The following is a 17608-nucleotide window of genomic DNA, read 5'->3' as shown; positions in this document are numbered from 1 at the left end:
CACTTGCTCTATCTTATTATGTCTGAGCCTTGTCGTAGTTACCCCCATAATGTTGGAAATGTTGGATGCCTTTAGCTTTCCCCCCTCCCCCCCTCATACTTATGGCTGTACGAATTAAAAATGAGCTCTAATTTTTGTCATATAACTTCATGTTTGTTCAAATGAATTGATTTATGATAACGTCAAAAGCCATTTTCTTTTTCCTATTCTGTAATGATCCTTTACTGTTTACACTCAGCTAGGCTGAGTACGCCCGAGGGGGGCGCTTACAACGGTTTAGCCTCGGTACACCCCGAGGGAGGCGCTTAACAACGCAATACGCACGACGTTAAATACCCTTTGTTTACACTGGCTGAGATGGTATGACTATCTTATCACATTACGTCACCTCCAGTGTTCTGGGTGCGTAAGGTCGGTGCACGCTGCTAGCAAGCCATGGCGTACCGTCATCCCCCCTACACACTACCATCGTCTGACGTCATCCAACACACAGGTACTGTTTTGAGGGGGAGGAGATGGCGCGTGCTGGAGGATTGGGTCGCGTTTGATGAGGAAGGGTCGGGCGGTGGCCTCGTTGAGCCTGGGTGTTGGAAGGGTTGAGATTTACATGTCGAGGTTATATACAGAACGCACCGCCCGGCCCGGCCCGCCACACGCACTCCTTGGTTGATTTCTGTCAGTTGTTGTCCTAGTGTGTGTGTGTGTGTGTGTGTGTGTGTGTGTTGCCATCGTCGGCAGGTGGGGGGGGGTTGACATGTCCCCGTCCGGCTGATGCTGTCGCGTGTCAGGAGGGTGTGTCAGACGTCGGCTACCATGTCAGCCTGGACGCTGACTAGGTATGGCCTCTGTTACTCCATTTGTATTTCAATTCAACACAGTATCCCCTTGTAACACTAGGGTACCTCCCCGGCCAAGTACCCTCAGCCAAGCATGTCGGCGTGAGGTGGGTCGGCGGGCTTGCACAGAGGGGCCATATTGTTGGTCTGAAAGTCTCTCTCTCTCTCTCTCTCTCTCTCTCTCTCTCTCTCTCTCTCTCTCTCTCTCTCTCTCTCTCTCTCAGATAACGTCAGTGGTACGTGTGTGTGTGTGTGTGTGTCTGGGGCACGGGACAGCCTCATGCACCCGTCATATGAGGCAGCATTTGCGTTGCCCCCGCGTGGCTGACTGGCCTGAGCACCAAGTTTGGTAGGCCGGTATGTGTTGCCATGTGTCTCAAGGTCTGCATGACGGAGACTCCTCTCGGGCTGAGCACCTCAGGGAGAGGGTGGGGTGAGTGTTGGTGGTGGGCGGCGGGCTGCTGGCCGGGGCTGTGTCTGGCCTGGTGTTCCTCACCATTCACACGGCCAAGACTCGGGGAAAATATAGGGATTTTTAAGCCGACGCCGCTTGGCTTGTTGTTCCCTGGCTTGTTCTGTCGAAGATGGTCTGCTTACATGCCAGACGCAATCGTAGAGAAGGAGACCCAGTTAGCACGGTAACAAGGAAAGGATAATGGCAGTGGAGGGAATGGGGATGTGTGTGTGTGTGTGTGTGTGTGTGTGTGTGTGTGTGTGTGTGTGTGTTGTGTGTGTGTGTGTGTGTGTGTGTTGTGTGTGTGTGTGGTGCGGGCGCGTTAGTAGGCCGTCTGTGATTGGCGGCCAGCCATCTCGTGTGGAGGGTGAGCAACCCTTGGGATCTGTCTGTCCCGTCTGGCTGTCCATTTCTCGTGTTGAGGTGACATATACATACCTTTGGGTCCCGGCGTCGTCTCGTCTTATCGGGGACGCCTTTGACGCCCCTCCTGTCTTGCCCAGGAACCTGTGGTACCCCGTGACTCAGCGAGGAGCGTCATCGCAACGTTATCCACGCGATGGAGACCCTGGTGGAGACCCTGATGGAGTACCTGTTGGAGTGCCCGATGGAGTACCTGATAGCGTACCTGATGGAGTACCGGTTGGAGTGCCTGATGGAGTCCTTGATGGAGACCCCGATGGAGTACCTGAAGGAGTACCTGATGGGAATACCTGATGGGAATATCTGATGGAGTACCTGATGGAGTACGTGTATTAACTTCTTTGAGTCTCCCATCGCTAGTCCAGACCTTCTCACGTACCGCTGTGGTGCAGCAAACTTTTTAAAGTATATTCCCACCTCAGGATTTCGTGTGTTGATATTCTCAACTTCACCAGGCGATTCCCCAGATTGCAGACTTGCTAGTGAGGCGGGGGGCGGGCGGGAGATGAGAATGTTGAAACTGAGATTTACCATCATGCTTGTGTGTGTGTGGGGTGGGGGTTATGTGTGTGTGTGTGTGTGTGTGTGTGTGTGTGTGAGGCTCAAGGGGTTTAAAGTACCCCGCTCGCTGCTGGGATGGACGTGCGTACCCTGAACCCCAGCCTCACTAGGAAGAATCCAATAGTTGTAATTGAGTAATGGGGGTTTGTATCACTGTTATCCCTGTAGGTTGTATGGTACTTGGTTGTTGTTTATGAACGTGGTTGTCTGGTTGGGGTTGTCAGGTTGCCGGTTGTTGTTTATGAACGATGGTTGTCTGGTTCGTGGTTGTGGTTACGACCTTGATTGTCTGGTTGGCGGTCTTGGTTATGACCTTGGTTGTCTGGTATGCAGTTACAGTTAACCCGAGTGTCTAGTACATTGTTCCCTGATTGGATGAAGCAGAAGACTATAATATTAGCATATATACATTGTATTTTCAGCCCCCCCTCTCAACTCTCCGACTGGGACTGGAAGTTTTAACTTTTTGGGGTTCCCCAGGAGCTATATATCCACCTGTGTGGGGGGGTAAGAGATGAGGTCGTTTACCGAGTTGGCCTCTGTGCGAGAGGGGAGGAGAGGAGGGTGGGTCGGCCGTTGCCCAAGTCCATGCGTGTCTCGGGCGTGTTTGGGAGGCAGCCTCGCATATGTTACCATACCCCGGGCGTGCCAGTCCAGCGTACATTGCGAGTCCGGTGCGTGGGAAGCCCCGCTAAAGGGAAATGTGTATATATATACCAGTACTGTAGGGTTATGGGCGGCACCAGGTTCGGTCAGTAGGGAGTCCAGTGGCCGCTGCTGTAATATATCTTGCCCACGTCTGTATAAGTGAGGAATGTGAGGTATACGCTCGTTACTATCCTCCAGTACTGATCACCTCTCATCTCAGGCCTTCCCCCGTACTCCCATGTAGGTATAAGATCCCTAAAATGATCGTCGTGGCGACAGAACAAGTTCCCACTCGTTATCTCCTGTGCATAAACACGCTCGTAGTCGTTATCTAGTACCAACCCTTGTGGTGGTTCCCTCCCTCCACCTACCACGAACTAACAAGGTGGATCGGATGTAGTGAGGGTAGTCACGCTGTGGATGGTAGGCTTAGGTTTCAGTGCATTATGCATGATGAGGAGGGAGGTGGATGGGTGCGAATGAGTCTCATTTCTTCCTCTGTTCCTGACGCTGCTTCCTTGCAGAGGAGGATACGGGCGATCCGCTGCAAGTGAATCAGAGTAAATTTCCACACTCGTGCATTAGTCTCGCAGATTTCCGATAATCCACGTATATTTCCCCCTAACTTTATAAACCCATAACTGAGAGTAATGTTCCGGTAACGGAGTGGGGGTTTCATCCATTCCACTGAGAACCGTAAATTGTCGTTGAAAACATTGGCATAGTAAAAAGTTAAGGACGAGTGGAAGCCATTAGATTTGTAGCAAGTTTTACGCTCAAGTCTTCGTGAAAGTTCCAAGTTCATTTCATTAAGCACAACGATACAGACCCTTCGAACCCAAGGGGCACCACCCTTAGGTATGACGACTTGGCCTCTTAGAAGTCATGTCAGAGACTAACTAGGCCATCTTGCGTACGGTTTCGTCATCTCGTAAGATATCGTAATTCGAACCTTTACGTGAACCATTCACACCCGTGCGCTCCAGGACTGGAACCCGTTTCATATTGTGTCGGTACACGATTTCTCACAAAACCTGCCTCATACCTTGAACACACATTCCGGTCGTTAGTCTACCAGTTTATTTAAGGCAGCAGCTCCTGAACGGAAGGATGTAACAGGCCTTGGGTAATAGCAAAAGCTTATAGCGCGTGTGATTCATTTTTGGAGATGTCTATTACCATGAGTAATTTAGAATTGATACCATGTGTGGTTCACGTGATTCATTAAGCCCCCCGCCCCGCTTCCCACCACACACACACACACACACACACACACAACACACACGCAACGGGTTGCAGTGGATACAGTGTTGCGACACGCCATTCTCACGGGATCGGCCCCGTACCCCGCTGGATTACACTGGGAAAGACAGGTGACGAGAGACCTGATGGTCCATGACGAGGTTATCTGCTGGAGGACAGTTTTAAATGGCGATTCCTCGTGATCTTACTTTGTGGTAGAGACAGTGAAGCAGAATGCAGCTCCTCACCTACCTACCACCACCACCTCCCCACCCCGCTGCCACACACCAGTGAACAGCGAAAAGAGCTGAGGAGGAACACCGTGTAGATACAGAGGGGTATACTCCCATGGATATTTTGTAGGAAAGTGAGAACGGGGGAAAGGTCTCATCTCCTGCTGCAGTAGGGTCCTCTTCGGCAGGAGGCTTTGGTCAGGAGCGAAGAAAAAAGAAAAGATAAAAAAAAACACATTTTCATTTTTTCTTTTTTATCCTTCCTGACACAGGCGTATCTACTGATGATAGATATCTGTGAAAGCATTTGTCCAAACCTCGACAACAGAATCCGCTCTGCTCTCCATCTTTCCTCCCGTCTACGGTTGGCACCATAACAACTTCATGTGGTGACATCAGCAAGCGAAAAGTTCACCATTGGCAAGGCTCTGATCACTGGGAGTAAGCTGCAGTCTCGTCGGAAGAAATTCTCCCTCCAGAGGAGTCCTCATTCCCCTGCTGCTGGAAGTAGCGCAACAGTGGGTGGCAGGAACATCTAGAAAGAGCACATGGTTGACACCAGGTTCCTTTCTATAGAAAGTATTGCTGGAGTGGTTTGTATACATATAGATACCATCGTAAATGATATTTCTCTTACCCACAAGCACTTATGCTATTATCCTCTCAGTTTGCCTGATGTATAATAGCATTACGTATTGATTATGATGTGCCAAGTCTCCTGGACATATACAAACATCTGTGCTCTATAAATTAGTCCGCAACCCCTCAGTTTTTCGGCCGCATGCGGCCAGGAATTGTCTATACGTGGACAGGGGAGAACAACGAGATATGTGATGTGCGGTCAGCAAAGCTTAAGCAAGAAGGTGGCCATGTTTGCTTTGGTTAGCTGCATTTTGAGGTAAACAAGAAATAGAGGTAAGGGAAAGGCTCGGGGTGAGTGGGGGTGAGGGAGGGCGCGGGGGAATGGTCGAACGGTTTTCAAAGAATCGTATTGCGGTGTTGCGGTAAACATGTCCCTGCTTCTTATTGGCCCTTATTTAATGCGTACCTTATTTGATACTGAAATAAAGAAATATGTTTTATGCCTTAAAAAAAAGAAATGCCTCGTAGTGTATACGTTCAGTGGTTCATGTTCTATATACCTGATTTTTGGCATTGTTTTTCTGCTATTCCTGATTTTCGTGTTTTGATTATTTTGAGGTATTTTTCCCCCCGTCAGATGTTGCGTTGAGTATATACGTGCCAATCACTGATTACCAAACGCTAAAGTGGCCCAACTAGTTCAGAAAGGTAGCAGGTAGCGGACCCCCGCTCCAGTGTTAATAAGGTGAAAATAGAAATGAATTAACATATGAACTTGGGTAGTGTTAAAAGTAGGCAATTGATATTGTACGTGCACTTCCCCTGGTCTGTAACAAGATACAATTATGTAGTCTGTTTGACAATATACTGTACGAGAAGATAGGTTGGGCCAGAAGTTGAGCATATACGTTTCGTGCAGTGTATTGTAGGACTTAGATAAATACGTAAATTAGTCCCATTGTCGTGTGAGGGGGGCCATGGGCGGAGGAGGTGACGACACCAACAACGCTCCGGCGACGTGGCAACGCCGCGTTGTTTTACCGCGCGCAGCCAAGGCTGTTGTGATTAATTTCCCACCGTCTGTTTACTTTACACCGTATAGAAACGGCGGCGTTATCTTTCTTGAGACTCACAAGGGCATTGTGTAGATTATTTCTTGAAAAACGTCGTGCTGATGTGTTCGATTTTTTTCTTTTATGATTTTTTTTCGTATCTGGCATTATGAGAATTTTATTTTTATACGGGTCGTGTTTTAGTGTGAGTGTGAGGATTAAACTCTCCAGGGTTTTTTTCTTTTTAGACCATTTTTTGGCTTGACTGTTGCCGTAGGAGACGGCTGTATTTTGATATAATTTACGGGGACAATATTTCGCAGAACAGCACAGCTCCTCCCCCAATAGGTTTTAACCCTAGGGGCTGTCTTACGCGATAAATCATCGCCAACAATAACTGAGCCCAGTTTATGGACCAATTATTTTATACCTCAACACTTTCTTTTGACGTCTCCACGATTGATTTATCACCCGTGAAATTATCAGCGGTTTTTTTTTTACGTTTTTTTTTTGTCGTTTTTTTTGTTGCTTTTGAGATCTGGCGCTCGTCTCGGCTACCCTCACAGACAAGAGTCTTGGATCGCTTAAGGTTAACGTCTTGATTGTGTTAAGGGTCAGGTCCAAGGCTATACATTGATATCCTAACCAAGGGTCGTACCGTCGTGCCCAAGGGTCGTACCGTCGTGCTCAAGGGTCGTACCGTCGTGGTTCGGGGTTACTGCCGTTGTGCTCAAGGTGTCGTACCGTCGTGTGCTCAAAAAGCCGTACCGTCGTGCTCAGAGGTCGTTCACATGGTGCTCAGGGGAACTGCCGTTGTGCTCTAGGTAGGAAAAGATATCGCGCGTCTGCCTGCACGTCTCTGCCACCCACTGGAGGGAGCTGCAGCGGTTTCCGAACCATGACGCGAGAGACGGCCCTACGAGGCAGACAGCTGGGGTTTGAATATCCCAGTTAATCATATATAAGAACTTGGACGTCTTTGCCAAGCCAGTGATAACGAAGGGCCACGTCGAAGAGGCAGTACAAGGATAAAGAACTGTTCTTCGTAGCCAGCGACATAGCGAGTGCTTCTCCCCACAGATTTCAGAAACTCTGTAGCCCTAAGCTGTAAAATCGGATTCATGGTGTATCGAACAGCTGCAGATAAAACTTTATGGCTTGGTTGCGAACAGACGGACAGACTGCGCCAACCAACAAGGGAGAAGTAGAATACGATACTGGTAGAGGACAGTTACGGTTCCTGGAACGCCATAAACTGATTATTATCCCCCAAAAAATGATCCTGAAAAAGTGAAGGATTTGGGGAGAATTATGGACGAAGTCAAGGTAAAGCTGGCAGGATAAGTGGTGGACACTGCGGGTATCATCAGGGGTTGACGGATGGATATGAGGCAGCAGGATAAGTGATGGTAACTGAGAGTGCAGCTGCAGGGTGGACTTGTGTGTGTATGTGTAAGACCCACCTCAACCTCACTGGAGAGAGAGAGAAAGAGAGAGAGAGAGAGAGAGAGAGAGAGAGAGAGAGAGAGAGAGAGAGAGAGAGTCTGTGTGTGTGTGTGTAAGACCCACCTCCACCTCACTGGAGAGGGAGAGTGTGTGTGTGTGTGTGTGAGAGAGAGAGAGAAAGAAACCAGGTGGTGGACGCTTGCTCACGGTGCGTCCCGAAATGTGGCAAACAGGAGCACTAGCGAAGTGGCCTATAGCAGTACGGCGTCCTGTGTTGTCAGCACGGTGGAGCGCGAGGCTAGTAGGGGACTGGTTGAATGTTAGGGTCTCAGTGTCTCCCAGCTGACGGAGGGATTAACTGCTCAGGGATCTGTGTCTTTATAAACATGGCTGATGACGACGGTGATGGCCTTGAAGAGCCTCATGTGTGAACATCGTCAAAACCCAACGCCACAGCTTGTTTACCTGGAGGGAGGATCCATACGATACTTTATGGTAATGGGTTAAACACGTAGAAAACGTAGGAGTAATGACATAGTACGACATGAAATTCTGTGGAGGGTTTTCCCTACGTCAGGATGAATTTCAGTGTTGAAACACCTCATCTTGAACAGTTTACGTGGAGAAGTGTAGACACGTTGGATTCAGGATGTGGTGTGGTGTTGGACAGGGGAGACATTGTAGATACTGGTACTGTTCCTACCAACTCGTGCCTTGCAGAGTGACTCCCGCTTCTTTGACCATGGCTCCGTGCCACAGTGACCCCTTGCTTCAAACATCTCTAACCAGAAGTCCACGAGTCGGACTAGTTTCCCCCTTCACACGACTCCAAGGTCTTGCTTGCTTGGTCGGGTAGGGACCAGAGCCGTCAGAGTCCTCACTCCGTCATTATCGTGGAGGGTCATCAGTGTCCCAGGGATTATTCCAGGCTGGCCTTTATGACTTCGTCGATAACGAGTGTCGTGTATAGAAAGAAAGAGGAGGAGGGAGGGTGTTGGCGTCCTGGCCAATTCCGGCATCATCAGTTGGATGACAGGCCGTAGCCTATAACCTTCAGCTGCTGCTGCTGCTGCTGCTGCTCCTGCTGTTGTGTCTGGCTAGGCATGCTGTGGATGACGTTAATGGTCCAGCCGGCTGTTAGTGAACGAGATGGGCCGTTGGCTCGTTATCGGGTAAAAAGGGGAAATCATGCCTCGTATTCATGGGGGGATATCTACCTGTCCCTGTGCAGACGGACCTGGAAGTGCTGGTACTTCACCCAACCGTGGTGGACCTGGAACACAAGAGACGCTGGAACGTCCTGGTAAAACAAGACCTGGTGATGGATGCGGAGCTTTTTAGAATTTATGGTGGCCTCTTTGTGACAGTGACGGGTTTTGGAAGGCTTCCAGAATCTGGGACTCCTTGTGAAACTAGCCCCGTTTATGGACCTGGAACATCTGGAACCCCCTGGAAATTTCGTAGTTAAGAGGCTTTTGTTGGTAGATGCCAACTTGCTGGATGTTTTAACTCGCACAAATAAGACCTCGTGTAGACTCGGGAACTGACGGGAGTTCTGGAACCCCTAAGCCAACAGGTTTATCTGATTCTTGTAGAAAATTCTGTTGTGTTTATGGCAATCTTACCCCACCCTGTGGATCTGGAAATACTGGAATTTAAGTAGCCTTGACAGTCTAGCCCCTGTTGTCGATCGTAAAATACTGGAATTTAAGTAGCCCTGTAAATGACTGTGGACCTGCTGGATTCCTTTCAAAGGCCTCTCAGTAATTGAGACATGCTGGAAGATCCTCATAACTCGGCTCACGGACCAAGAGCATTTGGAGCTCCTGGAAGGTCCTGTGTCTTTAGTAGCCTTGTGGACCTGCTGGATTCCTTTCAAAAGCCTCTCGGTAATTGAGACATGCTGGAAGATCCTCATAACTCGGCTCACGGACCAAGAGCATTTGGAGCTCCTGGAAGGTCCTGTGTCTTTAGTACCCTCAATGCTTTGTGGTCCTCGCTCCAGGACAGTGGCTTGTACTCAATGTTGGACGCTGCCCTGCCGTCTCCTCTCGCTCTGGCCGAGTGCGCCGGGGAGGGAGGTGGTGTGTGGTGTGAGTGAGTGTGTCGGTCCTGGTGGGTTGTGTGTGATGAAGTCATAAAGTTTGGAACTCGAGCCATCACTCGTGAGCCTAGTGTGCCGAACTGCCCTCCTCCCACCGAGCCTCGCCAGCCAGCCAGCCATCGGAAAATATTAGATATGATCGATGACTGTCTTATCTTCTTCCCCCCCCCCCCCACAGACTCTACTACCTCTCTCTCTCTCTCTCTCTCTCTCTCTCTCTCTCTCTCTCTCTCTCTCTCTCTCTCCACACCACACATGCCTCGCTCTCATCTCCCCTTCCCTCTCTTCACCCCAACACCTATATGCTGCGCCCCCCCACCACCCATCCCTCCGTCTCTCCCCCCACTTTTCCCCTGTGTTTCCCCCCAGTACCCATACGCTCTTATTTCCCCGCCCCAGTTCTTTTCCCCCGTGCCTCGATGACCCACGCGTTTCCAGCTTCATCGCAGCTCCCCATTCTCACTGCCTATTCCTCTCCTCCTTCTTCTCCTCCTCCTCTTCTTCCTCTTCTCCCACTCCCTCCTCATCCCCTCCCACATCGATCAGGGGGGATGACTCTGATATCAACTTTCTATCGTAAGGTTTGTGGATGGTGGGTTTTTGTATTCTTATTTTTTTTTTAATAACACATCTTTGATGGCGTGGCTGCGGCTCCTCTCTCTCTCTCTCTCTCTCACCTCCATCTCTGTCTTATCTCTGTCTTCTTTTCCTTTCCCCTTTCCTTCTCCCTCTTTCATCCTCTTAGATTTATATATATATTACTTGAGGTTCACCTTCGGAGGTCTTCTATCCATCACAGCCCAGGCTTTTCCTTGGCTGTTTCTGTCCTTTCTCTTTATGTCTCACCCTCATCCTTGCTAATTAATCATCGCTTATTTCTTCGTTAATCCTCTTTGAAAATGTATAATTCTCAAGCCACCCAGTTTCGCTAGGCCACAAGGTCAAAGACGGGTATTTTTGAGATTCTGGTGGTCCAGAGTGAGTATAGTGGATGCGAGTCCTGTACTTTGAACGCAGAGGAACGGGACTAGACTTGTTGGAAATGAAATGTCTGAGGACGATTTGTGATGTGAGCGTGCTCCATCATGTAAGAAATGGCAGTGTTAAGTGTGGTTGTGAGCGTAGTTTAATTGACGAGGACGATCAGGGTGTGCTGAAATGGTTTGGGCATATGGGGAGGATGCGTGAAGAGAGGTGAACGAAGAGGATTTTTTTTTTTCAGTGATGCTGAAGAAGGGCGGAGGGATACATGGAAATGACAGATACCTGAAGACCTGGTGGGGATGTATATGCTGGAGGGTAGTAATGGGATAGTGTGTTCCAAATCTATTTCGATGAGGACAGGATGATGGAGCAAAAAGGCTCCTCCCTCCAGCCACTCTCCCCAGCGTATCAGCCGATAGAAGAACACCTCTGAAGAAGCACCATGGAGTATGGACTGACTTAGGGAGACAGAAGGGGACTTAGGGGCCTGGGCGCAAGAGATCCATATCCAATAGTTTGATGGATGATGGGTGGTAGAGGGCCGGCCGATGCGGGTGTGTGTGTGTGTGTGTGTTTATGTGTGTGTCGCCCAGGTAACCCCCGGGTACACCACACCTCCTCCTCCTCCTCCGTAGTAAACTCCCGCTGCAGTGGTAAGAACGGCGCCGGGGGTCAGATGGTGGGGTTATAGATGACCGGCGTGGTGGAGTAGATGATCCCTTCCACCCGTGGTGTGCCGGGGACCGCGCCACACGGGGGAATGGGTTTGGCCAGGCTCTTTTTTTATCACGATCTACCGAGTCTCCGACTCTTGTCTTGCATATTTCAGTAAGATCGCTGTAGCGTTCCTCTCCCTCCCATTCCCCCCCTCGCTCGGTGCCTTTCGTCATGCCTTTACAGTATTCCAGCGGAAGGAGGACTGTAATGTGCCTCTTCTCTTCTCTTCTCTCTCTCTCTCTCTCTCTCTCTCTCTCTCTCTCTCTCTCTCTCTCTCTCTCTCTCTCTCTCTCTCCACCCCCGCCAGGCTCCTCAAGACGCAACAGTGGGGGAGATGCGTGTGCCGCCCATATTAGACCATTTACATTCCCGGCCGCTACCCTACACCAGCCAGTCACATTATTGTGATTGAAGCTGTGCGGCGGGCGGTAGCATTAGTGCCCGCGCGCGCGCATACGCCACCTACCTACAGGCCTTTGGGGGGTGGGGTAGTGGGTGAGAGAGAGAGGGGGATGATGTTTTCTCTACCTGGAACACGTGGCGGCTTCCTATTGGCCAGAAACGCACCTTGTGGGCCTCCCCCGTGTCACATACTATATGTAGTTAGGTGAACACCACGTTGCCTCTAGAGGATATATTCGCCACACACGAGGCCATCAGGTAGAAGGAGAATGTTCAGTAGAGTCGTACATAGCTTGTATCAGATATACCCTAAAGCTTCTGTGTATAATATCCAATACAAGTATGTTGTGTGTGTTGTACGTCACATGTGATGTATCATGACCTCCCCACGTGTGTTGTACGTCATATGTGATGTATCATGACCTCTCTCCTCCCCCCACGTGTGTTGTACGTCATATGTGATGTATCATGACCTCCTCCTCCCCACGTATGTTGTACGTCATATGTGATGTATCATGACCTCCTCCTCCCCACGTGTGTTGTACGTCATATGTGATGTATCATGACCTCCTCTCCTCTCCCCACGTGTGTTGTACGTCATATGTGATGTATCATGACCTCCCCACGTGTGTTGTACGTCATATGTGATGTATCATGAGCTCCTCCTCCCCACGTATGTTGTACGTCATATGTAATGTATCATGACCTCCTCCCCACGTATGTTGTACGTCATATGTAATGTATCATGACCTCCTCCTCCCCACGTATGTTGTACGTCATATGTAATGTATCATAACCTCCTCCTCCCCACGTGTGTTGTACGTCATATGTAATGTATCATGACCTCCTCCTCCCCACGTATGTTGTACGTCATATGTAATGTATCATAACCTCCTCCTCCCCACGTATGTTGTACGTCATATGTAATGTATCATGACCTCCTCCTCCCCACGTATGTTGTACGTCATATGTAATGTATCATGACCTCCTCCTCCCCACGTGTGTTGTACGTCATATGTAATGTATCATGACCTCCTCCTCCCCACGTATGTTGTACGTCATATGTGGTGTATCATGACCTCCTCCTCCCCACGTGTGTTGTACGTCATATGTAATGTATCATAACCTCCTCCTCCTCCTCCCCCTCACATTTGCTATATCAAGGTCAGAACCTCCAGTATGTTGATAGTCTAATGTCCTTAAGGCACAGTAATGTTCCGTACTCCGTAAACCGTCCAGTATACCACATGTGTTTAGCGGTTACCCTTTCTCACTCATGTGCTCATCCAACGCGTGGAAATACCTCGTCCCACGATGATCTATTAATCTCTTTTGATGATTAATCATCTAATTACTCTTATGACCTTCCCCAGTTTTGTAGTGTCTGTAATGCCTCAACGGCCTCGTTTCACCCGAGTGGCTGCCCTAAGTTTCAGTCGACCATTGTTTGTGATAATTGTTTCGTTATCTGGCAGTAACGTGTTTCATTATGGTCCCATGGGGGGCGAGGACCCACCAAACGCAGTGAGGTACACCTGACGCACTCTTGTGTCTGTGTGTTGTACCCGCTGTACGTTCTGTGCTCTTCTCCGCCTCTGTATGTATGTATATACACACATCTAAGTCCATTTTTAATTCATGAAGTCCAAAATCATGGTATTGTTATTCATACGTGAGTGGTCATACGTTTATTATACATATTCTTAATTATGTTCATCGTATCACATCACGTATTTTCTCATCTGTGTGAAGTACTGTTGTGTTCTTAATATTTGTATATACTACTTTTTATATATGGAACGGGCGAAAAATGCCTCAGTCTTGGTATTCGCGATTAAAGGAATATTCACTGAGAAAGTGAAATAAAAAACTCCCATCAGAGCTTCCTAGGTGACTACAAACTAGACTTTTCAAAGTTATAAAGGAAGTTCGAGGGAAGAATTAGGCATCATAACGGTCAATCCTCGTGTGATTGGTCGCCACACACAAAACTACAGGAAGCAGCCGTCAGACGCGAGCCATGGAGTCCTTATCCAGGTGGCGTGGAGTGACGCTGACAGTTCACGAGAACACGTTTCAAGAATAGAGAAATAGGCCAGCAACATCCTGGCGGACAGAGGGGGGGATATCTGGAGACAGGTGATTCTCTGAGGGCTAATGAGACGGAATACTCTTAATTCCTGTCCGGCTCATAAAGAGGAGGAAGAGCCACTCCAGATGTGAGAGCCAATAAGGTCTTCGTAGATATGAAGTAGATGCTAATAACAAGGGGAATCAATACGGTATCCACACAACCCTCCAGCATTCTGGGGAGCTGAGGTTGTAATTCTCTTACAACAGGGGTTTCCAGGATAGAGTATAGAGGCTGTGGTTATGCACAACATGTTATTGTTGTAAGGATGACTTGTGGTGTTTTGAAATGGAAGTGGTGGAAAGGAGTTGACAGAGACACAGGTAGAAATTGCGTGTTTAACACCGTGGCGAATTTAACCAGGTCTCTGCTGCCAGAGATGGAGGTAGAAATTGCGTGATAACACTGGCGAACTTGACCAGGTTTCTGCTGCCATATTCTGGGCTATTATGTATCGGTACGGTGAACAACTCTGGTACGAACGCTGTGCTTTTCGGGTAAGCGGTGGCGGAGAACTTTGGTGGTCGAGTCTTCGGGTGACGCCGCCGTTTTCTTCTTCGTGTCTTTTGAAAACTGAAAATGTAAGATTTGCAGGAGTTACCCAATCCTGGCGCGACCCGGTCGGGCTATTCGAGGCGAGAGAGAGAGTAACAGCTTGGATTAGCGGGAGGAGGTTGAGCCCAGGGCCGGAGTCACTCACGACTGACGAGCGTCATGAAGTGGTTCTAGAAGCCGGAGGGGAAGTCGTCGTGTGGGTCGTAAGGTAACAGACTAGAGTCGGGTAATGGAACCGACGAGATCCAGGCCAGAAGTCGGGAGTGAACATTAGCCGGGAGGGAGGAGGAGGAGGAGGGGAGAAGGGGGCGCTAGGACTTCTCAAACAGGGGAGGGAGCGGATCGAGGGGAGGGGGGGAGATGGGGCTTCGAACCCTGAGCCCTCATGATAACCTGCTGGTCTCAAGCCTCGCTGGAAAATGGCCCAGAGAAAAGACGGATGATGTACAGCCATCGGCTTAAGTCCAAGTTTTTTTTTATTATCTTTTTTATTATTCCTCTTTTATGGTCCATATCTTATAATTTTCGTTCTCAGCAGTTGAACTTTATAGTTATAATCTGGTGACAGATGATGAACGTATTCCGGGAGGGGAGTGACGGTGTGGGCAGGAGAGCTGGGTGGTGGTGGTGATGGTGGTGGCGTTGGGGACGTAGTGAGGCAGCCACACCCACGTCCTACCCTCACCGCCTCCGCCCATCTCATGTGTGGCCTGGGGAAGGCAGGCTGTGTCCAGAGCTCATGGTAATGTGTTGTGCGTCGGGCTTACGACACCCAATACTGGCCCGTCTGTAAGCAGCGAGACGGAGAGAGATTACTTAATACTTTTCTTACTAAAATATATATATGTTTTTTTGATACTTTGTCCGTTTGTATGTATCTTATGAACGTATGAAGTACTGGATGTTGTGTGTGTGTGTGTGTGTGTAGGGGTGTGCCACGTTAGGTGTTACTGGTAGAGAAGGGGCGGTCATCAGTTACTCTCACAGCTGAGGGGAGAGTAACTACGGAGAGTTGTGCCGTAAGATCTCACCATGCTTTCCGCTCCTTCCCCCTCCCAGACCTCTCTCATCTTCCCTCGTTGTTCTGAAGACACTGCTCGAAAGCAGTGTCCTAGCGACGTGGGGGATGGGCTCCCCCTCTGTTCCCCCTCTCACCCCATGAGGAAGTGTGTCTTACAAGTTTAACTCGTGTGTGTGTGTGTGTGTGTGTGTGTGAGAGAGAGAGAGAGAGAGAGAGAGAGAGAGAGAGAGAGAGAGAGAGAGAGAGAGAGAGAGAGAGAGAGAGAGTTGAGTGTTGGAGGAGTGTGTAAAGTGTTGTATTGTGTGGTCATGTGCCACCAGAAACACCTGCAGTGGGCCTCGTGTCTCACCGGACACTGCCTGCTGTACTTGCTCTCCCTTTGCCTCAAGTGACGAAAAGATAGTAACGTCTTCAGCACGGTTGTACGACCCTTACGTCAAAGGGTCGTACCGTCGTGCTCAGTGTCATACTCTCGGTCTTCAAGGGTCGTACCGTCGTGCTCACTGTCATACTCTCGTCTTCAAGGGTCGTACCGTCGTGCTCAATCGTCGCACCGTCGTCTTCGAGGGGGCGTGTCGTTTCACTCCAGGAATTAATGAATTTTTTATTTAGATTTTTTTTTTTTCGTTTCATGTTCAGCCTGTCTGTATACGTCCACGAACGATGGTCAGCCATGCCAGCCAGCGTGTTCGTTAATGAGGAAGAAATGAAAAAAAAATGTCTCTTTTTATCACGGTATAATTTACCGATACGTTGGAGAAGAACCAACCATTCCTTCCCCCCCAGTAGACTCCCGGGTCAAGTAAAGCCCCTCCAGGCCTCGATCGAGGCCCTAGGGAAGATGGGCCGCAGCGCATTACGAGGGGCGTCGGGTCCGGCCGGCCAGGTGTGTGTGTGTGTGTGGTTGGGTGGGGCGCGGGGCGACGTTGTAGTCCGCGCTGTCTCCCGCCATCGTATCGCTGGCGTAACCGACGTCAGTCAACATTCCCCGCGTCTCGTTGGTGTAAACCCAAGACGGTAATCGCTGCTGTTTTATCCCCCTCCTTTCTTACGTGTGTCTTAGCCACCCCTCCAAAAAAATGTCACGAGATTTTATTGGGACGAATTGAATGGATATCAACAACTGTGTAGGTGGATATGTATAGTTATATATATTTTTCGCCTTGTGTTATTTTTCTTGGCCTGGGGTCGTGAAGGCTCAGTGAGGCGTGCAACCATTTGCCTGTATTATATCTCTCCCCCCGGAGGAGCCGCCTCCGTGGCTGTGAACAAACTTCCCCTGTTATTCTGGCCTCCTCCTCCACCCCATCCCAGGCCTGTGAGAGGAGAGAGAGTCTTATTCTATTTTTGCGTCTGTGTGTATTTGTAAGGGCCCTCAAGATCTCTCTCTCTCTCTCTCTCTCTCTCTCTCTCTCTCTCTCTCTCTCTCTCTCTCTCTCTCTCTCTCTCTCTCTCGCCGACGGAGGAGGAGGAGGAGGAGGACCACCACCACATCCAATTAAACCCTTCCTATATCTGGAGGTGATTGTGTGAGTGGCTACCCGTGTCTGGGGTTGCATTATTAATCATCATCCTGGAATATATTTGCTGGGAAGGTGACTTTCCCGTTTAAGGCGAGTGGGAAGGAGGAGGAGAATTACGCCTCCGACCTCCTCCGTGGCTGCCAGCCTCCACAGTCCACACAAGACGCCCATAATATGTGTTGAAAGCTGTTGAGATGATTCAGGTTTGTGTTGTGTTCGCCTCTGCTTTCATGGAGTACGTGGCGACCGTCTGCTTTGTTTTTTGGTTATCTTTTGTATGAAGTGATTTGAACCAGAAGCACGCACTCTCTCTCTCTCTCTCTCTCTCTCTCTCTCTCTCTCTCTCTCTCTCTCTCTATATATATATATATATATATATATATATATATATATATATATATATATATATATATATATATCTCTCCAGTGAAGCTACTTATAGCATTGCTTTTAGATCGTGTCACACGTGTCCTATTATAATGAATGACAGGATATATCCGTCCTAATCGACTTGTTTTTTGTGTTGCAGGTAAGGGAGGGAGACGTTGGTCGCCAGGTGTGGACGGTAAGGTTCATATATGGTTTTAAGTAGCGTTCTAACTCTCCCGTGGGACACACACACACACACACACACACACACACACACACACTCGCTGTAATCATGGCTGCTACGTAGAGCTAATGGAGTTCTTTG

General features: G+C 49.1%; 1 protein-coding gene across 9 annotated transcripts in view; it reads left to right on the top strand.

The window, feature by feature from the left end:
- spri (Src homology 2 domain-containing protein sprint) overlaps positions 1–17608 on the top strand; it is a 558675-nt gene that overhangs the window by 382048 nt on the left and 159019 nt on the right. Inside the window, exon 1 of one of the 9 annotated variants that reach the window (XM_071661636.1) lies at positions 7811–7972. The exons of 7 other annotated variants lie outside the window; for them this stretch is intronic. The gene's annotated coding sequence lies outside the window, so the exon portion shown is untranslated. Of the gene's footprint in view, positions 1–7810; positions 7973–17449; positions 17480–17608 lie in introns of those variants that run through there. One more of the 9 variants, XM_071661639.1, reaches the window with a different exon arrangement.

The sequence above is a fragment of the Panulirus ornatus genome, chromosome 5, assembly GCF_036320965.1.
Source record: "Panulirus ornatus isolate Po-2019 chromosome 5, ASM3632096v1, whole genome shotgun sequence".
Lineage (NCBI taxonomy): Eukaryota > Metazoa > Arthropoda > Malacostraca > Decapoda > Palinuridae > Panulirus > Panulirus ornatus.
Note: the sequence above shows the minus strand (reverse complement) of the source record. Positions and strands in the feature narration are given on the sequence as shown.